A 7,690-nucleotide genomic window follows, 5' to 3' on the forward strand; every position below is an offset into this window, starting at 1 on the left:
ATAAACATATGTATCATTATATATTACTATACAACATAGCATATAATATGATTATATGTAATTACAAGTATAAATATAGAATATATGGCTATTATAACATATAATATGTTGTAATTCGTGGATAATATAATGTTATGTTGTTATATATAGTTATATAATACAGTAATGTTATTAATAATTAATATATCATATAACAATTATAAATGTAATAATTTAATAAACAAGATTATTGTGTGTATCTTGATTAAATTATTAATTATGTATTATGGTGGTTTATTCATATAAAGAGATACTATTCGTCAATAAAAAAGAACAAACTACTGACATGCAATAATGTGGGTGAATCTGTCCTAAATTATGGTGACAGAGAGGCTAGGTACAAGAGAGTGCATACATGAGTCCATTTTTAAGAAGTTGTAAAACAGGCAAAAGTAATTTAAAGTGGAAAATAAATCAGAGCGCAGCCGTCTCTGGGGCAGGGGAGGAACCGACGGGGAAGGGACCGGAGGGAATTTTCTGGGCAGACAGGAATAGTCTCCATCGTGTTAGGTACGCTGGCATCATTGGTACATCCCTTAGGTAAATCCCACAGTGAAGATTTGCATGCTGCAAAGTTCGTAAATTTTACCTCGAAAGAAAACTGTAAAAATAAGTAAGAGGAGAGTGCAGTGAAGGAGAGTGAGCGGAACCACTAATGAGAAAAACACTCATTTCATGGAGAAATGTTCATAATTGCCGGAACTGGAGACGGGCACATGGGTGGTTCACTGTACAGTTCTGTTTACTCTGTGTCCATTCGAGATTTTGCGACATGAAAGTTAGAATTTAAGTTTAGGTCAGGATATGTGGTCTTTCATGGATGGTTTTTATACATCACGCACACACACACACACACACACACACACACACACAGGCCGCACTGTCTCTGTTGGTGGTGCCCCACCGATGGCACGTCCATGGACAGTGGCACCCACCTGCTCTCTTACTGTCCCCGTGGGTCTCCAGACCTTCCCACTCTCTCCGCACACCCAGTGCCTGGCAACCTCGGTAGGATTGTTCCTTTCATTCCCCCAACTTCCGCTCCTCCTTCTGCACAGGCTCGAGCCCTGCCATCGCGAACTCAATCCTCCTGCCCGCCGGGGTCTCCTCCACCCGCCGGTCCTACTTCACCCTGTGAAGCCACTGCCCTGAATGTCCCAGGGCACTCACCTGACAGCATGGATTGTCCAGGAAAGTGAACTTCCTTTCATTAAATGTAACAGTTCAAAAAATGGACACAGAGTTTAAAAACTGTCAGAGAATCCACGTTCCGGGGACAAAGCTGGCATTCTGGTTTGGCAAACACATGGGGGCAAGCAAACCCTCAGGCAAAGAGAGCTCCCGCCCATCACAAAGGGGAGCTGCCGTCTCCCCCACCGTGGCCCCCACGCTGTAGCGACAACAGACACAGCCCAGTAGCAGGTGGAGGGCCCCTCGCCAGCTGTGGGGGTGGAGGAGCAGACAAGAGACAATCAGGACACGTCTCCGAGGTCTGGTCCTTCTTGCCTTCCAGGCCAGTTTCTCCTCCTGCTTTCTGTGATAGCTAAGCTTTGGTTAAACAGTTTGAAGTCTCCCTTTCTCTTCTGATAACACAAAACACTCCACATCGGACTGTAGCACACCGATCACTCTAACTTCCGAAACTGACTCATGCATCAAGACTACCCAAACCCACCTGGAGAGCAACCTTTGAGCTCATGGATTGTCTTCAGCCTATACTTGACTTTTTGGACACAACAGAACCAATACCAAGAGAAGGAAAGAAAGCTTTCTTAAAGATTTATTTGAGAGAGAGAGAAAGAGAGAGAACACAGCGGGGGAAGAGGCAGAGGGAGAGAATCTCCAGCAGACTCCCCCTGAGTGCGGAGTCCAACTCGGAGCTCATTCTCACGACCCATGAGACCATGACCTGAGCCAAAACCAAAATCACACATCCAGCTGACTCAGCCCATCTAGGCACCACCACATGTTTTTTAAGATTTATTTTATTTTTGACACAGAGAGAAAGAGCTCACAAGCGGGGGGAAAAACAAGCAGATGGAGAGAGAGAAGCAGACTCCCCACTGAGCAGAGAGCCCGATGCGGGGCTCGATCCCAGGACCCTGGGGATTATGACCTGAGTTGAAGGCAGCGGCTTAACCCACTGAGCCACCCAGGCGCCCCACCCCAGAAACATTTTTGTTGTGATACCTTCATGTCTTAAAAAAAGATATAATAGCAGCACCTGGGTGGCTCAGTGGGTTAAACCTCTGCCTTAGGCTCAGGTCATGATCTCAGGATCCTGCGATCGAGCCCTGCATCGGGCTCTCTGCTCAGTGGGGAGACTGCTTCCCTCTCTCTCTCTCTGCCTGCCTCTCTGCCTACTTGTGATCTCTCTCTGTCAAATAAATAAATAAAAATCTTTAAAAAAAGATATAATAATATTTAAGGGGAAATATTGAATACATGACCATGTTCGTTTCTTAAGACATCCTGGAACATTACCAGAACGGGCGGTCCTCACTTTGCTTGGCACCGTGTGACTGAATGCACACACACTGGGACCATGGAAAATCCAGGAGGTCTGTGTTCTTGCTGAGTAATTTTCCACTCCTTAGAATTAGGAGTCCTGGTCGCTTTCTGATTAAAGATACATGAGTAGACCTACTTGTCTCATGCCTTCCAATGCCACCCCAAATCACAGGAAAATGGCAGGAAAACATCATCCTCAAAGAGCCAGGAAGAGAACCCCAAAGTATGAGAGTACACACACCTGGTCAGCGATGTGAAGTGTGGTCTAGGAGAGAGAAACCACCAGGAGAGAAGACAGGTCCTTAGATCCTAAGTTATTCACAAATGTCCATAAATGTCAAAATGTCACGGCCATGAAAGGTTACTCTAGTCATCGGCTTTCAATTAGATCTGTGAAGGGCAGACCCATGCAGGAAGCAAGCAGATCAATGGTCAGAGGAGGTCAGTAAAGGGGAAAGTATGACGAGTCACCCCTTTTCATTACTGGAGACATCGCATCCAAACGGAGGGCAACTGCCGGAGGAAAAGACGAAGGGGAAGGAGCCATAACCAGGCCAGAAAACAGAGGCTATCACCAAGGATTCTATAAAACTCCGCTGGCTTTCTGGTTGCTGACAATTTAGACATTACTTCTCCTTCATCTCAAACATATCACAGCTGCAGCGAACCACATATTTATGTCTCCCCCCAAATTCCCATGTTGAGATCGAATCCCTAAAATAAGGCTATTAGCAGGTAGGGCCTTTGTGACATGCTCCAGTCAAGAGGGTGGAGCCCTCCCGAGGGGGATTAATGCTCCCGGGTGTTCCTTCCACCACGTGAGGACCCGGGGGTGGGGGGGGGGTGGGGGGGGGCGACAGCAACGATCCAGAAAGTGCGTGCTCACCCTCACTGAGTCCGCCTGCCGCGATCTTGGACTCTCAGCCTCCAGACCGTGAGAAATACATGTGTGTTGTATAAGCCAGTCCACATGGTCTAGGACAACAGTTGACCTAATTCTCTGATAAAAAGAGATCCAGGGGCGCCTGGGTGCCCCAGTTGGTTAAAGCCTCTGCCTTCGGCTCAGGTCATGATCTCAGGGTCCTGGGATCGAACCCCGCATCAGGCTTTCTGCTCAGCAGGGAGCCTGCTTCCTCCTCTCTCTCTGCCTGCTTCTCTCCCTACTTGTAATCTCTGTTTGTCAAATAAATAAATAAAATCTTTAAAAAATAAAGAGAAAGATCCAAAAAGAGGTACAAATATTCAAACCAGATATTACACGGCAGCAGAAGAAGATAAGCAAATTGACCTAAGGACAATGGAAACACTGAATCATTCGAACATATTGAAAACAACCAAAATCATTGTTCAGAAGCATAGTATGGGCAAAACAAAATGTGAAAAGCAAAGCCATGAACTCAGAAGAGTTCTGCCTTTCTGTAGAACAGAACTGCTCGTGTCAAACCAAGTCTCGTACTGGTTATAGGAATTATGAACTCTGGACAAAATCTTTAAAAAATAGTGTTTGAGGGCATTGGAGCACAGCCAAATTCAAGCAGAAATGGGAGGTAATTCAACCCTTGGAAGAAAGGAATCACTAGGTGTAATCCTTGCTTAATTGCTTTTCCTTCGAGAACACTCTGCTCCATGGTGAGGGTCACGGAGATCTCAAGGGAAGGCGCGGTCCTGTCAGCAGAAGGAATCAGAGGAGAAATTGGGGGCTGCCAGGGTGACTAGAAATTAAGGAGAAAATCCAATAAAGGAGGGAGGTACAAAAAAGGAGCCCCGGCATCTGAGACTAATCTCCCCCACCCTCACCCCAAATCACTGAATGGCCCTGAACTGCACAGGCCATGAGAGGCCAAGTTGAGAGCAATGACAGGAGGCTAACAAGCAGCGCAGAGATTTCAGCCGCCAACATCCCACAGGGAAAGTGTTTGGAATTCGAGTTACCAAGTTAGGAGGACTTTGTAATCACCTGGCTTCCCACTGTCGCCCCAGAAAGACCACCCCTTGACAGTAAAGCCCTTAATCCCAGGACTAAGAGACTTGCCCTAAGATTAAAGGCAAAACTGGAACAATCTGCCCTAACAAAATCTAAAATCAAGCCTGTACAAGTTCAAGATGGTCTGTCAGAAATCTAACCCTTGCTGTCACAAAAGTCAGCCCCCTTCTTTCCTTTTCTTTTCTTCTTTTTTTTTTCAGATTTTTATATATTATTTGAGGCAGGGGAGAAAGAGAGAAAACGAGTGGGAGGCGGGGCAGAGGGAGAAGCAGACTGAGCAGGGAGCCTGAGGAGGGACCCAATCCCAGGACCCTGGGATCATGACCTGAGCTGAAGGTGTCGCATAACTGACTGAGCCACCCAGCCATCCCAAGCCAGCACCCTTCTGAGCCTCTCTGTAACATGTAAATCACAGTATCCAATGTTAATAAAAATTCAGTCAACCTTGTAGGGTGCCTGGGTAGCTCCGTCGGTGAAGCGAACTCCAGCTAGTGATTGTAGATCAGCTCAGAGTCTCAGATCAAGACCCTCGCTGTGCTCTGTGCTCAGCCGGGAGCCTGCTTGAGATTCTCTCTCTGCCTCTCCCTGCCCCTCCCCCTGTTCATGTGCAAGTGCGTGTGTGTGTGTGTGTGTGTGTGTGCGCACACGCTATCTCAAAGAAGGAAGTCTTTAAAAGAAATGTAGTAGACATGAGAAGATTCAAGAAATATGGTTCACGGTCAAAAGAAAAAAAATCACTGAATGGAAACAGCACAAAAACTCAGTCTGGGGGGCACCTGGGTAGCTCAGTCATTGGGTGTCTGTCTTCAGCTCAGGTCACGATCCCAGAGTCTTGGGATTGAGCCCTCCATCGGGCTCTCTGCTCAGTGGGGAGCCTGCTTCGCCCGTTCCCACTCCCCTGCTTGCCTTCTCTCTTTCACTGTGTCTCTCTCTGTCAGATAAATAAATAAAATCTTTAAAAAAACAAAACAAACAAAAAAAGAACTCAGTTTGAAATTAGCAGAAAAGGGCCCCCCAAGAGCTGTGATAAATGTTTACATATAATTTATATTTTATATACATATAAACAGGGTTTTTATATATAAACAGGACATAACAGTGTGCTTGTGTGTATATTATACATATATAATACATACACATGTCAGTAAAATTCAAACATGGTGAATAAAATCATCAAACCTAAAACACACAGAGAGCAAAGTTGCATGAAACAACGAGGACGTCAGTGGGCTGTGGGTCACTACCGTGGGGCCTGATGTATCCGTAGCTCGGGTCCCTGAAGATGAAGAAGCAGAGAAGGAAGCAGAAAAAAAAACCTGGAGAAATAGTCACTGAAATTTTTCCAGATTTGGTCAAAAACAGCAATTTGCCAATCCAGGAAATTCAGTGAATCCCAAACACGGTGAATACAAAGAAAACGACGCTTACACAAAATCCCCAACTACTGAAAACCATAAATGAATTTTTTTTTAAATCTGAACAGAAGGCAAAGAGAAGATATATTATATGCAAGGGAATAATGAGAACAATGAACCTTTTCAGAAATAACGGAGGCCAGAATACACTGGAACAACATCTTTAAAGAGCTGAGAGGAACCGGGCGTCCAGGTGGCTCAGTCCCTTCAGCCTCTGCTCTGGATTTCGGCTCTGGTCATGATCTCAGAGTCGTGAAATCGAGCCCCAGTCAGGCTCCTTGTTCATCATGGAGTCTACTCGTCCCTCTCCCTAACCCCCACATCCTCTCTCTCTATCAAATAAATAAATAAAATCATTTAATAAAATAAAAATAAAGATCTGAGAAGGAGAAAAAATCTCTCAAACTAAAATTCTATGTCCAGTGGGAAGATCCTCCTAAAATAAAGTTTAAAGACTTTTTCAGACAAAGAAAACTTGAGACAGCTTGTCAATACCATACTGATAAGAAATACTCAAGAACATTTTATCAGCCTGAAGAGATATGAAGCCAGATAGAAATTCAGAACTTCAGGTGAGAATACAGACTACTAGAGGTAGTAATTACATGGGTAAATATAAGAGACTCCTTTTTTATTTTTCTTAAATTTTTTAAAAACATATTATTTATTTGACAGACAGAGATCACAAGTAGGCATAGAGGCAGGCAGAGAGAGGAGGAAGCAGGCTCCCCGCGGAGCAGAGAGCCCGATGCGGGACTCGATCCCAGGACCCCGGGATCATGACCTGAGCCGAAGGCAGAGGCTTTAACCCACTGAGCCACCCAGGTGCCCTGATTTTTCTTAAATTATTTAAGAGTTAAGTTGCTGTTTATAGCAAAATTAAAATAATGTATTGTGGGATTTTTAACACAGGTAGAGGTGAAATAAATGACCATATTATCACAGTCAGTGAAGACTGACACTGTCATATAATGATACTGTGTCGGGATTCTTCCACTGCATCTGAAGTCGTGTAGTAAGTTGACATTGCACATGATATTTCCTATTACCACCGCCAGCACAACAAAACCCACAACAGTCTTCTAGGCAAAGGAGAAGCTAAAAAGCCAAGGGAAGGAGGCACCTGGGTGGCTTCATGGGTTAAGCCTCTGCCTTCAGCTCAGGTCATGATCCCAGGATCCTGAGATCCTGGGATCGAGCCCCACATTGGGCTCTGCTTGATGGGAAGCCTCTTCCCCCCCCCTCTCTGCTTGCCTCTCTGCCTGCTTGTGATCTATCTCTCTCTCTCTCTCTCTGTCAAATTAAATAAGATCTTAAAAAAAAAAAAAGCTAATAGAAGGAGGTAGAATAGGGCGCCTGAGTGGCTCAGTCAGTTACGCCTCTGACTCTTTTTTTTTTTTTAAGATTTTATTTACTTATTTGACAGAGAGAGAGATCACAATTAGGCAGAGAGGCAGGTGGGGTGGGGTGAAGCAGGCTCCCCGTTGAGCAGAGAGCCCAATGCAGGTCTCAATCCCAGGACCGTGAGATCATGACCTGAGCAGAAGACAGAGGCTTAATCCATAGAGCCACCCAGACACCCAAGTCTCTGACTCTTGATTGAGGCTCAGGTCATGATCTCAGGGTCTTGAGATGGAGCCTTGAGTCAGGCTCTGCGCTCAGTACATGGAGTCTGCTTGTCTCTCTCCCCTGCTCCCCCCCCCCAGCTCTCACTCTCTCTCTGTCTCCTTCTCTCTCTCAA

Source organism: Meles meles, chromosome 13 (genome assembly GCF_922984935.1).
Source record: "Meles meles chromosome 13, mMelMel3.1 paternal haplotype, whole genome shotgun sequence".
In the NCBI taxonomy this organism is placed as follows: Eukaryota; Metazoa; Chordata; class Mammalia; order Carnivora; family Mustelidae; genus Meles; species Meles meles.